Raw genomic sequence first — 21,677 nt, 5'->3', positions numbered from 1 at the left:
TGACAGACAAGATGGCATCCACCGTAGATTTGCCTTTTCGGAAGCCGAATTGGTTCCTTGACAGACCGTTTGTACCCTCCGTGTACTGTACGAGTCTGTTAAGGATAACCCTCTCCAGCACCTTGCCGGCAGTATCGAGTAGACAGATCGGCCTATATGACGAGGGGACACCCGGAGGTTTTCCCGGCTTCGGCAATAGGACCAGGTTCTGTCGCTTCCATCTGTCCGGGAAGTGGCCAGCTTCCAGGCATCTATTCATTACTGCCCCGAATAATTCGGGAGCCTCTAAAATAGCCGCTTTAATGGCCATATTCGGGATACCGTCTGGCCCCGGTGCCTTGCTCACCTTTAGGGATTTAGCGATATCAATGAGTTCCTCGTTCGTAACCGTCACCTCCTCCCCGACCTCCAAACCGCCGTCGCCCACGTTACTTTGGATGTTCGGCTGGGAGGCCGACCATCCTACGCTATGGTCTGAGATACTGGAACGTCGGCCGTGGGACGACTCAGCGGCCTGGGGCCAGGGCCTTGGCTCGTGGCGCGGAAAGAGGCCCTCGATGATCCGCTCCAGCATCTCTGGCGATTGCTCAGCGGGCGCCATCACACCCTTGGTCTTTGCCATTACGACTCTGTAGGCATCACCCCACGGGTTCGCATTGGCACTAGCACATAACCTTTCAAAGCAGGCTCGTTTACTAGCTTTTATCCCGCTCTTAAGCGCTGCGCGTGCAGCAACAAGTACTACTCGACATTCAGCCCTGCTTTCATCCGAACGAGCTCTTTGCATAATTCTCCTCGCACGAAAGCACGCTCCGCGGAGTTCCGCAATTTCATCTGTCCACCAGTAAGCCGGTGACCTGCCATACCTAGGACGACCTTTCCTAGGCATGGTAGCGTCACATGCTCGCGACAGTACCTCAACCAAATGATCAGCGTTCGGATCGGGCATACCGCGATCACCGCACTCTCTCCGGATCGCTTCCACAAATACTTCGGGATCGAAGTATGATGTCTTCCATCCACGGGTGGTTGGAGTGTTGGCCCTACTCGCCGCCTTAGGAGGCTCCACGCAGTCCTTGCTTTATGGCCAGCACTGCCACATCTCCTGCACAACTGGCTCCTATCTGGCCCCTTGCAGTTCCAGGCTTTATGTCCGTGCTCGAAACACCGGAAGCAAGCTTCCGACTGCTTGGACACGCTCAGTGGGCATACCGACCACCCCACTTTTAGCCTAGCAGCTTTCAGGGCTTTGTTTCCGTCAATCAGCGGAAGTCGTATGGTGGCTACCTGGGTCCCGGCCGGACCCTTGCGTAGGCGAACCGCCTCGGTTGCCACCACCACTCCACTTTGCTCTTTGAGAGCTTGTACGACCTCACGCACTTCGGGGATCTCGTCCAGGTTCTTAAGCTGGAGAGTCACTTCTGGTGTGAGAGCACGTACCTACACTCCGACCCCGAGCACTCCTTCCGCTATGGGAACTCTTCTTTGTGGCGTCCTTCTTTAACTCGAGGATCATATCGCCCGTGCGTGAGCGGCGGATGCTTCGTACGTCCGCGCCCAGATCCTTGAGTAGGGCGTCTCCTCTCATGGCCTTCAGAACCTCCGAGTATTTCGACCCGTCGGTTTTCAGGATAAGAGCGTCGCCCTTCTTCGCTCGCTTTCTTGCCGGTTTAGGTGGAGCAGTTTTTTTACTGGAGCCTCCTCCGCCTTTTCTCTTGGCCCTAACCTCGGTCCACGGGCCACCTGTCTTGGAGCTTCCCGCTGGTTCATCGGTTAGCTCTGCCAACCCGCTAGCCTGAGGGCTTTTACCGATCAGGCGTTTTTTTGGTCCACCAGGGGTGCTATCCCCCGGGGACTGTCTCGGGCGCTTGGCGGATGCCTTACCGCTGCTGGTAGCGCTTTCCGTAGCCTCCTGGGCCGCGTTACGACACTCCGTCAACGGGCAAGCGTCCGTTTGTACTGCCTTCGACGCCTTCACGGTCACCTTCTTAGCCGCTCCTGCACGCGCCACGAGGTCGTTGTGCGTTTTGGTCGCTGCATTCAAGGTTCTCCGAAGCATGAGCAAGCTCTGCTTCAGGTCCTTGGAGAAATTGCCGCGACCTGACGTAAACTCGATTATTACTTCGAGCTGCTGTGACGCTGCTACCACTTTAGGTACAGCGTCTCTATTTTTCTCCATCGCCCTGATAAGCGCTGGGCCGTTCATCGCTGTGTCCGGCGTGGTAGGCATACCGCTGCATTTGCCACCCACACTAGCGCTCCTAGTTGCATCCTTCTCCACCCTTGGTGGAGAACGCTGGATGCCTCCTCTAGCGAACGGGTTTTCCACCGTATCCACACTTGTTGTATTTTTGATTTTGTCTTCCATAAGAATCCCACGAGTTGAGGGGAAAGAAAAGTCCGCCACATCAGAGCCCCTCATGATGCGGTAAGGGCTGATTACTGTGGAGGGCGCTCTGGTACTCCACAGGCTCCGTTTGAGGCTGAGTATTTATAGAACCCCCCCCCCCCCACCATTCATCCCTCGGCACGGGTCGCATGACACCTTGGATTAGGGGTTTATCCATTCATGGTTTTACTTTTTTACTTTTAGGGGGCTTTGGACCCTCTGCTCAGGTTCTCGGTATTTTCAGGTTCATCGAACATGCTTCTACCGAGATCCGTCATTTGCAGGCGGAGAGTTTACACTCAGCCTTCGCATGAGTGCCCCCTTCTCTGTCCGCATACGACCCTAGTTTCCACCGGTTGTCCGATTTCCACTAAGGAGCGTATCCCGGATGGTACCACGAGGAGGTAGAGATAGGAGTTGCTAAATAAGAGGCTGTGGAACTTCGTGATAGTTCTGGAGCGCATTATTCAACCATTTACCATCCCCCTGCGACTCTTGGCCTGGTTCTTCTCATCTGTCGTTTTCTGGCATTCGACATCAAACAAGCTGTTACACGTATTGAGGCACGTGACTCGCAGAATAAGGGTGATTGTCTTCCCCACGTCGTGCCTATCACTTCCCTCGTAGTTGTTGGCGCCATAGCGGATCCTCCATAGCCTACTTACGTCTTATTCCTTTTCGTCATACTGTTCTGCGATTCGTTGATCAAGCTTTCTGGTCTACTCTACTGCAACGTCATATGCCGTAAACCGCTAGATGTTGAAATGCAACATCCTCTCAGTGCGAGCCTTCGCCGATTTCGATAACCTTGCGTGGATTTTACGACGAGATAGTGGTCAAAGTCGCTAAGAAAAGACTGTATATTGTGACTTCCAAAAAGTATTGACCGTTAAACAGGATCAATCTGGGAGCTAGAGTCTTGAATTTTCAAGTCGTGCACACCCCATAAATCCTTTCGAACCTGTCATAGAATTCGTCCCTAGCAAAGCAAAGCAAAGTCTTGAGCATTAACCGTCACTAGACATTATCCTTCTTTATCGATAGACTTCGCAGCCGGCTGTTAGAGTACAGGAAAATTACGGGGTCAGTGCAACCATCCTACTGATTCTATCTAACAAAAACCGGCTAGCCGAGACTGGCTGTTAGATCAGTATCGTACCTCGAAGCTAACTGGGCGGTTCAATTCGTCCCTAGTATCATCGAATTTATGATTTGTTGGTGACTATACGTTGATTAAGCTGTAGTTGAAGAATTTGCCTTAATTCTCAACACCCATATACGGTCATCGGACCGAACGGCCGGCCACCGAACTACCTTCGAGTCAATGTTGCTCTCAAGTCTCGATAGTTGCAATCCGAAATCATGACACACAGCTTTAGTCTTAACTTCGTATACTGTCCACCATTGAGGGTTAAAATATTTGCCATTTGGACATTTTCTAACAATATATCTAGCTAAAGTTTTGCCGTACCTCGAAGCCAGCAAAACGCACATTTTTGTACCAATCTTTGAGGAATCATCTCTTTAACCCCATACTTTTTGCAGCAAAGATGACAAACTTCCAGGAAAATTTTGTTTTAGTTTAACTGAAAACTCGCAGACATGTGTCCACCTTCCAGCGGCAAAGTTACTAGTTTGAGCTGACTGAAAATTAGCAAGATTTGTTATGTTTACACGGCTGTAATTTTGTTGTATGTAACATCTAAGCTTTGTGCAAAAACAGGTCGATTAGATTATTTCTCAATCTTTTTTTCTTTGGATTCAAGTTGATACCTCAAACATAACTGTCCCTAGACTCGATAGAAAAGGGCGTTTTCGAAACGCTGGTAAGAAATAGGTTAAGAATCTTTGATACATGTTCTTACTTAAATCATGAAGAAATCTAGCTTTAGTTAGTAGTTTCAGTAGCTCGCATAAGCCATGCTAAAGGGTTAAAAACTTAAGCCAAAAATCGCCCAAATAAGCTTGATATTCGAGTTTTGAGGGTCAGGGAAAAATATTTGAAACATCAGGGAAAATCAGGGAAAGTCAGAGAATTTTATTTTTTGATTTGAGTCGACACCCTGGCGTTGTTTGAGCCAATCTTCGCGTTGAAGTCGCCCATGTGAATTTGGATGTCCCACTTTGGGATTTTCTCAACCACACTGTTCAGCTGGCTGTAAAAACTCTCCTGCAGGTCGGCAACATCTGTTGGTGCATAGCACTGGATTGCCGTAAGGTTCCTAACCCGTGTTCTGAATCTGGCAACGATTATTCGCTCATTTATTGGTTCCCACTTCATCAGGGCCGCATGTGCCCCTGGGCTCAGCAGGAATCCAACTCCTCTTTCTCGAGTAGCATTTTCACCTCGTATGCCAGAGTAGAGCAAGACTTGCCCGGATGATGTCCTGTGTTCGCCAGTACCCGGCCAGCGGACCTCGCTCAGCCCCAGAATTTCAAGCTTCAGGCGGCTAGCTTCCCTTGCAAGTTGAGCCAGCTTGCCCTGCTGGGCAAGGGTCAGTATATTCCATGTTCCGATTCGTGTCCGTGTTTTCATGCTAAAGGTCGTTGCCAATAATCCGGAAAGATTTCTTCTTTCATTTTCGGTAACTTTTTGTATGTTCTGGTACAGTAGGCTGTTAACCTAAGGTCCTTATCCCGCTGATGGGGCTGCCACCTTAATGTGGGCGGGAGCCACTGTGCCCCCTTTCCTGTTAGCATACGACAACCGAAGTTGCGTACCCCAGCCAACACCTCGTGGAGGTAGGAATAGGAGTTAATGAACAGAGGTTATGGAATGCACATGTTCATCCTTTGCCAGCCCTCCAAAAACACCCACATGTGAAATATGGTTCCATTTGATTAATTAATTCTCAAGTTATGAGGAAATTTGAATTTCATTTGTGCAGGACCCCCCCCCCCCCTCCTAAAGTGGGGAGAGGTTTCAATTCACCATAGAAAAAATTCTCGTCTCCAAAAACACCCACAAGTCAAATTTGGTTCCATTTGCTTGATTAGTTTTCGAGTTATGAGGAAATTTGTATTTCATGTGTATGGAAGCCCCCCGTCTTAAAAGGGGGAGGGTTCATTATTCCCCTTCCAAAAAAAGGGAGGGGTCTCAATTCACCATAGAAAAAAAATTGCCTACAAAAACACCCACATGCTAAATTTGGTTCCATTTGCTTGATTAGTTCTCGATTTATGAGGAAATTCGTATTTCATTTGTATGGGAGCCCCCGCTCCTAAAAAGATAAGGGGTCTCAATTCATCATAGAAAAAATTCATGCCTCCAAAAACACCCACATGTCAAATATGGTTCCATTTGATTAATTAGTTTTCGAGTTATGAGAAAATTTGTATTTTATTTGTATAGGAGCCCCCCCTCCTAAAGTGGGGAGGGGTCTCAATTCACCATAGAAAAAAATTTTGTCTCCAAAAACACCCACATGTAAAATTTTGTTCCATTTGCCGGATTAATTCTCGAGTTATGCAGAAATTTGTGTTTCATTTGTATGGGAGCCCCCCCTCTTAGTGGGAGGAGGGGTCTCTAACCATCATAAGAACCTTCCCTGGCCCCAAAAACCCCTATATGCAAATTTTCACGCCGATCGGCTCAGTAGTTTTCGATTCTATAAGGAACATAAAACAGACAGAAATCCATTTTTTAGGCATAGATTTGTATGGGAGTACCCCCTCTTAGTGGGGGGAGGGGACTTTTGCCATCGAGAGAACCTTCCGTAACCCCAAAAACCCCTACATGCAAATTTTCACGCCGATCGGTTCAGTAGTTTTCGATTCTAAAAGGAACATAGGGACAGACAGACAGCAACTTCTATCTCTACCTCCTCGTGGTACCATCCGGGATACGTTTCTTAGTGGAAACCGGGCAACCGGCGGAAACTAGGGTCGTATGCGAACAGAAAAGGGGGCACTCATGCGAAGGCTGAGTGTAAACTCTCCGCCTGCAAATGACGGATCTCGGTAGAAGCATGTTCGATGAACCTGAAAATACTGAGAACCTGAGCAGAGAGTCCAAAGCCCCTAAAGGAGGATGGTTGAATAGCTGTTATCCATGGCTAAAAGTAAAACCGTGAATGGATAAAACCCTAATCCAAGGTGTCATGCGACCCGTGCCGAGGGATGCATGGTAGGGGGGGGGGTTCTATAAATACCCAGCCTCAAACGGAGCCTGTGGAGTACCAGAGCGCCCTCCACAGTAATCAGCCCTTACCGCATCATGAGGGGCTCTGATGCGGCGGACTCTTCTTTCCCCTCAACTCGTGGGATTCTATATGAACAATCAAGATCAAAAAAACTTTACTTCAGAGGGCGCGGACGGATTAGATAATCCGTTCGCAAGAGGTGGTATCCAGCGATCTCCGCCGATGGATACGAGCGCCAGCGTTAGCGGAAAGGGAAGCGGCATACCTGTCGCTCCAACTGCATCTTCGCCGGACGCAGCGATGAATGGCCCGTCGCTAATAAAAGCAGTGGAAGGAAAGAGAGACATGCTACCAAGAGTGGTAGCGGCGTCTCATCAGCTCAATGCCATTATCGAGTTCGTGGCAGGCCGCAGCACCCTAGCGAAGGACCTGAAATAAAGTCAGCTCATGCTTCGGGGCACCATCCGTGCTGCGACGAAAGAACACGGTGAACTCGAAGCGCGAGTAAAAGTGGTAGAGAAGGCGTTTATATCGAGGTCTGTTCAAACGGATGCCTGCCTGTCAACGACTGACCACACCGTGGCCTTTACGACTACGGAGCAGTCCAGTGACAACAAGATATCCACTAAGCGTGCAAGGCAGTCCCCAGGGGAACAAACCCCCACGGGCCCGAAGAAGCGCTTGATCGCTGAGGATCGTAAGCGAACTGTGAAACCCACCGAGGGTAATAAGACGCAGTTAGCTCCCGACAATCAGTGGGAAACAGTGAAAAAGAAGAAGACCAGGTAGAAAGAGGAGAATCTAACTTCACCGAAAGTGGCCAGAAAAAAGAGGAGCAAAGGCGATGCCCTTATCCTCAAAGCTGAGGGGCTGAGTTATGCAGAAGTTTTGAAGGCCATGAGAGGGGATGAGCAGCTGAAGGGTCTTGGCGCGGATGTGCGGAGTATCCGCCGCTTCCGCACCGGTGACATGATCCTTGAGCTCAAAAAGGATGCCACTGAGAAGGGTTCTGCCTACAAAGTGCTGGCAGAAAAGGTCCTTGGTGATGGCATACAGATCCGCGCACTGACGCCTGAGATGACTCTTCAGCTTAAAAACCTGGACGAGATCACTGAAGCGGTCGAACTGACACGAGCTCTCAAGGAGCAATGTAACGTGGTGGTTCGTCTGCGCAAGGGTCCGGCGGGAACCCAGATAGCTACAATAAGACTTCCACTGGTAGACGGGAATACAGCCCCGAAGGCGGCAAAGCTGAAGGTGGGATGGTCCGTATGCCCACTGAGCGTGTTCCAGCAGCCGGAGGCTTGCTTCCGGTGCTTTGAGCGAGGGCACAAGTCCTGGAGCTGTAAGGGGCCTGACAGAAGCCACCTGTGTAGAAGATGTGGCGGTGCGGGCCATATAGCGAGGGACTGTTCTGCGCCGCCCAAGTGCCTGATATGTACAGGCCAACGGGACGCTAAGCACACAACAGGAGGCTCAAAGTGCCCGGCAGGCGCGCCGGCGACTAAAACACGGGGGTAGTGCAGGTAACGCAACTTGAACCACTGCCATGCGGCCCAGCAGCTGTTACACCAAGCATTTACTGAGTCGTTGACGGACATTGCCATCATCTCGGACCCATATCGCATCCCTGCCGAAAACGGTAACTGGGTCTCGGATAGGTCCGGGATGGCGGCTATATGGACGACAAGCAGGTTCCCGGTTCAAGAGGTTGTGTCAAATACAGACGAGGGATTTGCGGTTGCCAAAGTGGGTGGAGTGTTCTACTGCAGCTGTTATGCCCCGCCGAGTTGGTCGATCGAGCAGTTTACGCGGATGGTAGACCGAGTATCAGTTGCGCTGACTGGTCTAAGGCCGGTGGTTGTGGCGGGCGACTTTAACGCTTGGGCGGTTGAGTGGGGAAGTCGTCGCACGAACCATATGGGTCGGATTCTGCTTGAGGCTCTGGCAAAGCTCAACGTAGACCTGGCCAACGTCGGCACCACTAGTACCTTCAGTAGGAATGGTGCAGAGTCTATCATCGACGTGACATTCGGCAGTCCTGGTCTGATAGGAGACTGGAGGGTACTGGCTACACTCACAGTGACCATCAGGCGGTCCGCTATGGTGTTGGTCAGATAACGAGGCGACAGGCGGCGGGTAGTGCCAACACTCCAACCACCCGTGGGTGGAAGACATCATACTTCGATCCTGAAGTATTTGTGGAAGCGATCCGAAGAGAGTGCGGTGATCGCGATATGCCCGATCCGAACGCTGATCATTTGGTTGAGGTGCTGTCGCGAGCGTGTGACGCCACCATGCCTAGGAAAAGCCGACCTAGGTATGGTAGGTCACCGGTTTACTGGTGGACAGAAGTAATTGCGGAACGCCGCGGAGCCTGCTTTCGTGTAAGGAGAATTATGCAAAGAGCTCGTTCGGACGAGGGCAGAGCAGAATGTCGAGTAGCACTAGTTGCTGCACGCGCAGCGCTTAAGAGTGGGATAATAGCTAGCAAGCGAGCCTGCTTTGAAAGGTTATGTGCCAGTGCCAATGCGAACCCGTGGGGTGATGCCTACAGGATCGTAATGGCAAAGGCCAAGGGCGTGATGGCGCCCGCAGAGCGATCGCCAGAGATGCTGGAGCGGATCATTGAGGGCCTCTTTCCGCGCCACGAGCCAAGGCCCTGGCCTCAGGCCGCTGAGTCGTCCCACGGCCGACGTTCCAGTATCTCAGACCATAGCGTAGGATGGTCAGTCTCCGTGCCGAACATCCAAAGTAACGTGGGCGACGGCGGTTTAAAGGTCGGGGAGGAAGTAACGGTTACGAACGAGGAATTCATTGAGATCGCTAAATCCCTAAACGTGAGCAAGGCACCGGGATCAGACGGAATCCCGAATATGGCCATTAAAGCGGCTATTCTGGAGGCTCCCGAATTATTCGGGGCAGTAATGAGTAGATGCCTGGAAGCTGGCAACTTCCTGGACAGATGGAAGCGACAGAATCTGGTCCTATTGCCGAAGCGGGGAAAACCTCCGGGTGTCCCCTCGTCATATAGGCCGATCTGTCTGCTCGATACTGCCGGCAAGGTGTTGGAAAGGGTTATCCTTAACAGACTCGTACAGTACACTGAGGGTACAAACGGTCTGTCAAGGAACCATTTCGGCTTCCGAAAAGGCAAATCTACGGTGGATGCCATCTTGTCTGTCACTAAGACAGCCGAGGTGGCGATCCAGCGCAAGAGGACAGGTATTCGCTATTGCGCAGTTGTCACGCTCGACGTGAGAAATGCTGTTGTGGAACATCATGTATGACGAGGTGTTGAAGCTAAAGTTCTCGGTAGGGGTGGTGATGGCCGGCTTTGCGGATGACATCACCCTGGAAGTCTATGGTGAATCTATCAGAGAGGTAGAGTTGACGGCTGCCTACTCTATAAGCATTGTTGAAGATTGGATGCGCTCCAGGAAACTGGAGCTAGCGCCGATCAACGGCCGATCAACGGCGAATAAACAGACTAACTACTACAGTCCAGTAGTTATCTAAGAGTGTGCGTTAAGCACAATTGCTCCTCCCTGAAGTAATACCGATAAGGTGGTTCCAGGAGGGATTGAGGCTGGAGACTCGAGTAGGGTTTTAGTGGGTCTGGATCCTCACGCCCCAGTAGGGGAGTCGGGATACCAAACCCCACTCCCTGAGTTGTCTTCTCAGGTGTCAGACAGACAGATAGAAATCCTTTTTTATAGATATAGATATATATATATAAATTATGCCGTGATTACTTCACGGAAGATACAAAAAATACTTTTATTTACTAATTTAACTTACAACACTTCACTACTTAACACTAACGATCGAACTGAACTAAAAATCCTCCTCAATAGCTATTTAATGGATAATTTTGATTATTGAGCATTTTGGCCGTCGCCTCGTGGTTTGTGCAATTCCTGTCGTAACGTGTTTGGAGTTTCTGCTTGATGGGCTACCTGCTGGCGTGACGTGGTCTACTGTTGCTATGCTGGCTGGTTGGTTCTGCTGCTGTGCTGATTGGCTGGTTGTGTTGCCACGTGGTTGGTTGGCATGTTGGGTGTTGGTCTATCCCGGTGTAACGCCTCCCCTCTAAGATCGTTGTTCGTCCTCGAATAACTTCAATCTGGGTAACGGGATAGATTCTAATTTGGATTTTCCAATGTCTGCCCTGGGTTTGTCGTCCATTATTGCGATGCTTTGAAGTTGTGGTGTTTGTGCGTCCTTGTTTCTGTTCCGTCTTTCGGAGGTTCTTTCTTTGCTGAATCTTCTGAGGAATAGATAAAGACTTGTTAAGATAAGGAGGAGTAGTCCTCCGGATATTACCCGTATTTGTGTTTGGTGTGCTGAGAATTTGACGTCTTGGAGTTCTTCTAGGTTTTGTATTTTAAAATGTAACATCTCCTTTCCTTCATCTGTGTAGTTTGTTGTTTGTAATTCTTTTGTGTAAATAGGTGCGAGATACTCCTCCTTTTGGAAATATCTAGTAGTTCCAGAATAGGTTATGTTTTTGATCGTTATTGAACAGTTTCCTGTTTCTATGATTGTTGCTTCTCTTACCATTCTAGAGTCTCCACAAGAGTCATTGATCTCTATGCTGTCGAGTGTGTCGATAAGTATTAAGCCATTAGTGACTTCTGTGATTTGTGGTGTCTGTTTGGTTTTCATCAAGGGGCATGTGGGTTTTTGATGTGTTAAGATGTTGTAGACGCATTTGTCTCTTATAAAGTTGTTACCTTCGCAGATATCGCAATCGGTTGTTTGTAGGAAAATTTGGTTACCGTTTTTTGCTACCCGATTGACTTGGGTTGCTATACGTGAGCCGTTAATGTTGAGTGTATGAAGTTCCAGTAAGTCGTAGGTGTCCTGATCCAGAATGGGGGTCTTCGTCAATAGAACTGCTTTGTCTCCGCTCAGGCCAATGCTTCCTGTACTGTACTTAAAGATTTCGTCTATGAAATTCAATTTAATGTTCTGGTTAATGAGTTTTCTGAAAATTATCTGTTTCTCTTTTAGAGACAATATGTCTTTGTTTATTAATCCTACTTTTGAGAATTCAATTTGTTCTTCGATACTGCCTAATATTTGAATAATCCTATCTGTACTCCATATTAGGTTAATAAATTCTAAGTCCGATCTCTGATCTTGGATTGTATTATATTGCTTTGAAATTCTTGTACTAATCTTATATATTGTATCTGTAATGTTGTTGATTTTGTCTCTGAATAATTCATTGATTTGGATCTGTCTATTTTCGTTGTGTGTTAGCTTATTTTCTTGAACTCGTATTTCCTCTAAGTTTCTATGTATGGTTTCTAAGTCCTGATTATCTGGGTTTCCTGCAATAAGTTTTATGACTGACCCTATTGCGTTTATTATTCCTCTTCTGTTTCTGTGTGGGTGTAGGCTGAACAATTTGTCTTCGGCTATTCTGATTTTTTCTTGGAGAGTTTGCTCTAGGTGGTCGATTGTTTTAAATGATTTAGCTATTTTTCTTATGTAATCTATGCTGTCTCTCAAGATGTTTAGGTCAATTTTATGGATCATTCTACTATATCCTGTTCTAATCCTGCAATCTTTTATTTTAAAAGCCACCAATCCGTTGCTGTTGTTGATTTCTTTATATGTTGTAGCTTTTAGAGTGCCATATGTTAGATGAATGATGATTAGTCTGTAATGGAATTATTTTATTAGTTTTTTATTCTATTTTTGTGTATTTTGATATTGTTGTTATCCTCGAAGGTTAAGAAGTTATCTTTTTCTACCTTCGTAAGTTTATACAAATCTCTGTCTTTGGTTAATCTTTGTGAGATCCGTATAAACTTTTCTTCTTCTAGATTTAAATTGTTTGGGTGTTGGTTGTTTTCATTTTGTTTTTCATACTTTTGTTGTCGTTTCGTAAGTTCGACTTTAGCGGCGGATTGGAGTTTGTTGAATTTTTCATTTATTTCTGCGGTATTAGTAGTATTAGTTTTGTTGAATATTAAATCGCGCGGTTTTTGTTTTGTAGCTTCGTGGAAGGTGTTATTGTAGATGTCTATTATTATGTTAATTTGTTCGTTTGTGTTAAGGTCGTTAAATTTTGACTTGTTGGTTCTGTATAATTCTATTAATGTTGAATGAAACCGTTCCACGATACCGTTTGTATTCGAGCTGCTCGCGAAATGGATTTCGATACCTAAGTCGGCCAGGAATCCTATGAAATCGATAGATCTAAAAGCGGGTTCCTGATCGCTGACGATCGTCGTTGGGCGGCCGAAGTGCCTGATGTGCTCTGATATCGCGGCTTTTAAGTCGACTATTGTTCGCGAGGTAATAGGAATCGCATTGGCGAATTTTGAAAACGAATCAACTATTGTTAGAAATTTACAACCTTTTAAGAAGAAAATGTCAATGTGAATTTTTTCTAACGGTTCTTTGCCGAAATGACTCTTTTTTATTAAATTTGGGGGTTTCCGGTCATACTTTGCTGTTTTGCAAGTATTACAGGACTCTATCAAGATTTTGAGTTTCCTTTCTAGGCTAGGGAAGAAAAATTTCTGTAATATTTGTTTTTTATTCTCCTTGAGGCCTCGATGTCCGAATGTGTGAGTTTCTTTTACCATTTCGTCTTGCTGTTCATCCAGTCGTACATCCTCTAAAAGTGTTTCTGAAATGAAGACTTTGTAGATCTGGTTAACTGAGAAATGTTTACGGTATGTTTCTTGTATTAATTGTAGTAATGAGACGGGGGCTTTGATACAGTTTGGACCCTTGGGATTTAGAAAATTTTTGAAGCTCTCTACTATCTCTTTTTCTGTGTAAGTTTTCCTAATTATAGTATGGCGGTGATACTTAGGGAAGACCTGTTCGTAGGCATCTGTTTCCAAGTTGGCGATTTTGAAAATTAGTTGTGTTTTAAAGGCGTTGATTGGTCTTTCCGTAGTCCAAATATAGTAGTGGTCACTTGTGTCCGCGGAATGGATTGTATCGAGATCGCTCTCTGTCCCTGACTCTTCCTGTTCATTCAGATTTAGTTCTTCGGGTTTGATCCTACCGACTGCGCCAATTATGCCGTGATTACTTCACGGAAGATAAAAAAAATACTTTTATTTACTAATTTAACTTACAACACTTCACTACTTAACACTAACGATCGAACTGAACTAAAAATCCTCCTCAATAGCTATTTAATGGATAATTTTGATTATTGAGCATTTTGGCCGTCGCCTCGTGGTTTGTGCAATTCCTGTCGTAACGTATTTGGAGTTTCTGCTTGATGGGCTACCTGCTGGCGTGACGTGGTCTACTGTTGCTATGCTGGCTGGTTGGTTCTGCTGCTGTGCTGATTGGCTGGTTGTGTTGCCACGTGGTTGGTTGGCATGTTGGGTGTTGGTCTATCTCGGTGTAACGTATATATATATATATATATATATAATATATATATATATAAATATATATATATATATATATATATATATATATATATATATATATATATATATATATATAATTTATATATATATATACATATATATAAATATATATATATATATATCATCCGAGATTCATGATTTATGTACAACACAGGTTAATTTGTGGCAATACGAAGCATTCGCCCATGCCAATCTACAAATACAAGACCTCTCAAGAAACCCAGGACTACTGACCATACAGAACGGAAACTGCATGGTAAAGACAGGACATCACAAAATCTACCACGAGATCGACCTAGACAAATACAGCCCCTTACTAGACAAAATCCACAACATTATAACCGGCCTAAAGATATTCCCGAACTTCAGAGACATGAAAGACTTATTACACAACAGATACCTGACCGTTGTTAACCAATTCAAAAACCAGTATCCAAAAAGGAGAGAAAGACGAGGTTTGTTTAACCCTCTAACGGGCAAGACCGTCTGTAGACGGCCTTCGCTTTTGGGGCTCTAGAGCCGTATACGAAATTTGTTTTTAATTGGCAATATCGAAAATGTGTTCTAAACAGACTTCTTGACATTTTGATACTATTATCATAACATTCTGACCATGCATTCAAAAGTTATCATCTTTCAAAAACAAAAATTCCGAAAAATTCCGAAAATAATTAATGCGCGAATTTTTCCTTTTTTACTTTTGTAGAAAAAGGACATCTAGAACAAAATGATTGACCTAAAAAGTTTTTCTATGAGTAAATTTCATGCATTATTTTAGTTTTGTAATATATCTGAATTGAAAAAATATTTGGGCAGAGCGTTAGACATGAAAAAGGAAAAAGAGAAAATGAACTTTTTCTTACCTGGCGCTCCTCCAGATAATTATTTTTGCATGAAAATCAGAACTTAAGGTTTTTTCGTGTGTACTTTCATGATAAAATAGTCATTAGCTTGATCGTATCGTTTTTACGATGTTGCCCGTTAGAGGGTTAACTTCTTAGGGTCTAGCATCAAACTGATAACAGGAAATCTAGATAAAAATGATCTGATACAGATAAACAAAGACATTAATGATTTGAGATTAGCTAAAGACAAGCTCATTAGAGAAAACAATGTTCAGATAGAAATCAACAAACAACTCGAAAATAGAATCAACAACATTATAAGAGCCATAAACCAACAACAGGAAATTATAACTAAGAAAATTATAGCAGCTAGGCAAGATGTTGTAAATGGTAGGAATGTAAATCAAAACTTAACAGCGCTTAGACAGACTTTTAAAGTATCACACCATCTAGAACTTATGAAATCACACTTCGACAATATTTTCGAAACAATACAATTAGCCAGATTAAACGTTATTTCAAAAAAATTTCTAGAAACTCAGGAAATAAAATTTGTAACTGATAGATTAGAAGAACAAAACATTACATTGCTCAGCACGCACCAAGCCTACGAATTTCTCAGCATCAAAGCCTTTTATAAAGGTTCCAAAATCTACTTCATAATACTTGTACCACAGATAGAACCACTGGCCTTCAGCAACCTCTTACTAGAACCACTTCCGGTAGGAGACAAAGAAATAAAACTCCCTAGCAATATAGCCATAACCAACCAGGAATCCACTTACTTCGCCAAACAGCCTTGCCAAGTCGTAGAACAAAACACCCTATGTAATTTGAAGGACCTAATCAACGTGTCAAAAGACGAATGTTTTTCCAAACTGTTGAATAGCATCTCCGCAAGATGTGCCTTTACAGAAACAAGTAGTAGCACGGAAATCAAAAGATTGACAGATAATCATGTCGTCGTAAAAAACGCGAACTCAATAGATTTAACAACAGACTGTCAATTATCCAAAAGAACGCTATCTGGAACATTTTTAATACACTTCAGCAACTGTTCTGTAAAACTAAACAACCAGAACTTCAGCAGTTTCGAATACCGAAGCCGCCCCTCTCCTCTGATTGTACCACTGGACGGACTAAATATCAAGGAAATAAGTTTTGAACCAATTATTTCCATGGAGAAACTACACAAGCTCAACATACAAACCCGACAAAAGTTACAATATCTAGAAACCGATAACCACCACCAGACATATGCTCTGGCCGGATTTTTTAGCATCTTTTTAGGATCCATACTACTGACATGCATCATAGTCAAAATGAGACAACCTCAAATTCGCCGAATAAACCGTAAGCATATCAACCCGGAAACAAAGAAAGAAGAAAATTAAAACAACAACGGACAAAACCAAAACATTCAAATCGGGACGATTCGAACTTAGGGTGGAGCAGTTACAGAAGAAACTATTCAGCTCTCAGAGCTGCATCTACATAACAGACTTAGCTGATAAGGCGGTACCAACTTCCTCAGAAAGACATTTGGGAAAGGCCAAAGCCTGCATCTGCAAAATGCTAAACATCTACAAAACAGGAAAGTACAAGAGATAACAACGAACCAACTTCCCCGGAAAGATACTTGGGAAAGGCCAAGCCTGCATTTGCATAATGCTAAACATCCGCAAAGCAGGAAAGTACAGGAGATAACAATGGACCACAATGCAACGAAGGGACGAATAACGGACGGACGATAACTACACTAGAAGTTAGGGCAAGGCTAGAATAGATAAGGAAAACATTATGTTATAGTAAAATCTGAATAAACGATTCATTATTAGTTTAGAGTTCAAAGCGAGTAGTCGTAGTTTTTTAAAAAGACTAACCGAAACCCTAAAGTTGTAACTTATATCCATACCTATAAAGAAGGATTTCTGTCTGTCTGTCTGTCTGTCTGTCCGTATGTTCCTTATAGAATCGAAAACTACTGAACCCATCGGCATGTAAATATGCATGTAGAGGTTTTTTGAGGCCAGGAAAGGTTTTAGTGATGGTTAGAAACCCCTCCCCACACTAAGAGGGGGGGCTCCCATACAAATGAAACACAAATTTCTGCATAGCTCGACAACTAATCAAGCAAATAGAAAAAAATTTGGCATGTGGGTGTTTTCGGTGACAAGAATTTATTCTATGGTAAATTGAGACCCCTCCTCTCATTATAAGGGGAATTATAACTCCTCTCCTCTTTAAAAGGGGGGGCTTCCATACAAATTTCCTCATAACTCGAGAACTAATCAAGCAAATGGAACCAAATTTGGCATGTGAAGGTTTTCGAGGGCAAGAATACTTTCTGTAGTAAATTAGGACCCCTCCCCACTTTAAGAGGGGGGGCTCCTGTACCAAAGAAACACAATTTTCCTCATAACTCGAAAAGTAATTAAGCAAATGGAACCAAATTTGGCATGTGGGTGTTTTTGGAGACAAAATTTTTTTCTATGATGAATTGGGACCCCTCCCCGTTTTAGAAGGGGGGGGATCCTAAACACATGAAATACAAATTTCCTCATAACTCGAGAACTAATCAAGCAAATAGAACCAAATTTGGCATGTGAAGGTTTTCGAGGGCATGAATATTTTCTATGGTGAATAAGGACCCCTCTCCACTTTAAGAGGGGGGGCTCCTATACAAACTAAATACAAATTTCCTCATAACTCGAGAACTATTCAAGCAAATGGAACAAAATTTGGCACGTGGGTGTTTTTGGAGACAACATTTTTTTCTATGATGAATTGGGACCCCTCTCCACTTTAGGAAGGGGGGCTCCTATACAAATGAAATGCAAATTTCCTCATAACTCGAGAATTAATCAAGCAAATGGAACCAAATTTGGCATGTGAAAGTTTTCTAGGGCATGAATATTTTCTATGGTGAATAAGAACCCCTCCCCACTTTAAGAGGGGGGCTCCTATACAAACGAAATACAAATTTCCTCATAACTCGAGAACTAATCAAGCAAATGGAACCAAATTTGACACGTGGGTGTTTTTGGAGACAAAAATTTTTTCTATGATGAACTGGGACCCCTCCTCACTTTAGGAGGGGGGGCTCCTATACAAATGAAATACAAATTTCCTCATAACTCGAGAGTTAATCAAGCAAATGAATCCAAATTTGGCATGTGAAAGTTTTCGAGGGCAAGAATATTTTTTATGGTGAATTAGGACCCCTCCCAACTTTAAGAGGGGGGGCTCCTATACAAATGAAATACAAATTTTCTCATGACTCGAGAACTAATCAAGCAAATGGAACCAAATTTGGCACGTGGGTGTTTTTGGAGACAAAAGTTTTTTCTATGATGAATTGGGACCCCTACCCACTTTAGGAGGGGGGGCTCCTATACAAATGAAATTCAAATTTCCTCATAACTCGAGAACTAATCAAGCAAATGGAACCAAATTTGGCATGTGGAGGTTTCTGGAGGCAAAAATATTTTCTATGATGAATTAGGACCCCCCCACCTTTAAGAGGGGGTGCTTCTACACAAGTGAAATACAAATTTCCTCATAATTCGAGAACTAATCAAGCAAATGGAACCATATTTGGCCTGTGGGTGTTTTTGGAGGCAACCATTTTTTCTATGATGAATTAGGACCCCTTACCTTTTTAAGAGGAGGGGCTCTCATACAAACGAAATACAAATTTCCTCATAACTCTAGATCTAATCAAGCAAATGGAACCAAATTTATCATGTGGGTGTTTTTGTAGGCAAGAATATTTTCTATGGTATATTTTCTATGGATTTCCCCACTTTAAGAGGGGGGGCTCCAATACAAATGAAAAACAAATTTCCTCATAACTCGAGAACTAATCAAGCAAATGGAACCAAATTTGACATGTCTTATCTCGAGAATTAATCAATCAAATGGAACCAAATTTGGCATGTGGGAGTTTTAGATGGCAGCAATGTTTTCTATGGTGAATTACGACCCCTTCCCCTTTTAAGAGGGGAGCTCCCATACAAATGAAATTCAAATTTCCTTATAACTTGGGAACTAATCAAGCAAATGGAACCTCAAAAACTAATCGAACTCGAGAAATTCGAGACTCTTCCATAAAACATTAGTCAATACAAGACCACAAAAACTATCTATAGTAACGTATACCCGTATATATAAATATGAACCATCTAGTTATATATATATATATATATATATATATATATATATATATATATATATATATATATATATATATATATATATATATATATATATATATATATATACATATATACATATATACTAGCTGACCCGACAAACTTCGTATTGCCACAAATTAACCTGTGTTGTACATAAATCATGAGTCTCGGATGATATTTGTCACAATCTCGAGTTTTGCAAGCCCCCAGTGGGCGGCGCTTCCGACGGCGGGTCACCGGCAACACTCGCGACCGTCTCGTCCTGAATGATCTAGTTACTATAGATTACTATAGATAGTTACTTTACGTTACTATAGATAGTTTTTGTGGTCTTGTATTGACTAATGTTTTATGGAAGAGTCTCGAATTTCTCGAGTTCGATTTGTTTTTGAGTTTTTGAGGTTCCATTTGCTTGATTAGTTCCCAAGTTATAAGGAAATTTGAATTTCATTTGTATGGGAGCTCCCCTCTTAAAAGGGGAAGGGGTCGTAATTCACCATAGAAAACATTGCTGCCATCTAAAACTCCCACATGCCAAATTTGGTTCCATTTGATTGATTAGTTCTCGAGATAAGAGGAAATTTGCATTTCATTTGTATGGAAGCCCACCCTCTTAAAGGGGAGATGGGCCATAACTCGCTTTCTAAAGAAGAGAGGGGTCTCAATTCACCATAGAAAAAAAACTTGCGTCAAAAACCACTTACATGTCAAATTTGGTTCCATTTGCTTGATTAGTTCTCGAGTTATGAGGAAATTTGTTTTTCATTTGTATAGGAGCCCCCTCCCCCCCTCTTAAAGTGGGGAAATCTATAGAAAATATACCACCGAAAATATTCTTGCCTACAAAAACACCCACATGATAAATTTGGTTCCATTTGCTTGATTAGTTCTAGAGTTATGAGGAAAATTGTATTTCGTTTGTATGAGAGCCTCCCTTCTAAAAACGGTAAGGGGTCCTAATTCATCATAGAAAAAATGGTTGCCTCCAAAAACACCCATATGCCAAATATGGTTCCATTTGCTTGATTAGTTCTCGAATTATGAGGAAATTTGTATTTTATTTGTGTAGAAGCACCCCCTCTTAAAGTTGGGAGGGGTCCTAATTCAACATATAAAATATTTTTGCCTCCAGAAACCTCCACATGCCAAATTTGGTTCTATTTGCTTGATTAGTTCTCGAGTTATGAGGAAATTTGAATTTCATTTGTATAGGAGCCTCCCTTCCTAAAGTGGAGAGGGGTCCCAATTCATCATAGAAAAAAATTTTGTCTCCAAAAACACCCACGTGCCAAATTTTGTTCCATTTGCTTGATTAGTTCTCGAGTTATGAGAAAATTTGTATTTCGTTTGTATAGGAGCCCCCCTCTTAAAGTTGGGAGGGGTCCTAATTCACCATAGAAATTATTCTTGCCCTCGAAAACTTTCACATGCCAAATTTGTTTTCATTTGCTTGTTTAGCTCTCGAGTTATGAGGAAATTTGTATTTCATTTGTATAGGAGCCCCCCCTCCTAAAGTGAGGAGGGGTTCCAGTTCATCATAGAAAAAAATTTTGTCTCCAGAAACACCCACGTGTCAAATTTGTTTCTATTTGCATGATTAGTTCTCGAGTTATGAGGAAATTTGTATTTCATTTGTATAGGAGCCCCCCTTCCTAAAGTGCAGAGGGGTCCCAATTCATCATAGAAAAAAAATTTGTCTCCAAAAACACCCACGTGCCAAATTTTCTTCCATTTGCTTGATTAGTTCTCGAGTTATGAGGAAATTTGTATTTCGTTTGTATAGGAGCCCCCCCTCTGAAAGTGGGGAGGGGTCCTTATTCACCATAGAAAATATTCTTGCCCTCGAAAACTTTCACAAGCCAAATTTTGTTCCATTTGCTTGATTAGTTCTTCAGTTATGAGGAAATTTGTATTTCATGTGTATAGGATCCCCCCCTCCTAAAACGGGGAGGGGTCCCAATTCATCATAGAAAAAATTTTTGTCTCCAAAAACACCCACATGCCAAATTTGGTTCCATTTACTTAATTACTTCTCGAGTTATGAGGAAAATTGTGTTTCTTTGGTACAGGAGCCCCCCCTCTTAAAGTGGGGAGGGGTCCTAATTTTCTATAGAAAATATTCTTGCCCTCGAAAACCTTCACATGCCAAATTTGGTTCCATTTACTTCATTAGTTCTCGAGTTATGAGGAAATTTGAATGGAAGCCCCCCCTTTTAAAGAGGAGAGGAGTTATAATTCCCCTTATAATGAGAGGAGGGGTCTCAATTTACCATAGAATAAATTCTTGTCACCGAAAACACCCACATGCCAAATTTTGTTCTATTTGCTTGATTAGTTGTCGAGTTATACAGAAATTTGTGTTTCATTTGGGGAGCCCCCCCTGTTAGTGGGGGGAGGGGTTTCTAACCATCACTAAAACCTTTCCTGGTCCCAAAAAACCTCTACATGCATATTTTCATGCCGATTGGTTCAGTAGTTTTCGATTCTATAAGGAACATACGGACAGACAGACAGACAGACAGAAATCCTTCTTCCTTCTTTATAGGTATAGAGATATATATATATATATATATATATATATATATATATATATATATATATATATATATATATATATATATATATATATATATATATATATATATATATATATATATTGTTACCGTATTACGTTTCACTCATGTTCCGTT

The 21,677-nt window shown here is 43.4% G+C and overlaps 1 protein-coding gene across 1 annotated transcript in view; it reads left to right on the top strand.

Moving 5' to 3' along the window:
• The window catches only part of LOC128736918 (apoptosis-stimulating of p53 protein 2), a 290,684-nt gene that overhangs the window by 202,006 nt on the left and 67,001 nt on the right, over positions 1 to 21,677 (top strand). The window lies entirely within an intron of this gene.

The sequence above is a fragment of the Sabethes cyaneus genome, chromosome 2 (assembly GCF_943734655.1).
Source record: "Sabethes cyaneus chromosome 2, idSabCyanKW18_F2, whole genome shotgun sequence".
Lineage (NCBI taxonomy): Eukaryota > Metazoa > Arthropoda > Insecta > Diptera > Culicidae > Sabethes > Sabethes cyaneus.
Note: the sequence above shows the minus strand (reverse complement) of the source record. Positions and strands in the feature narration are given on the sequence as shown.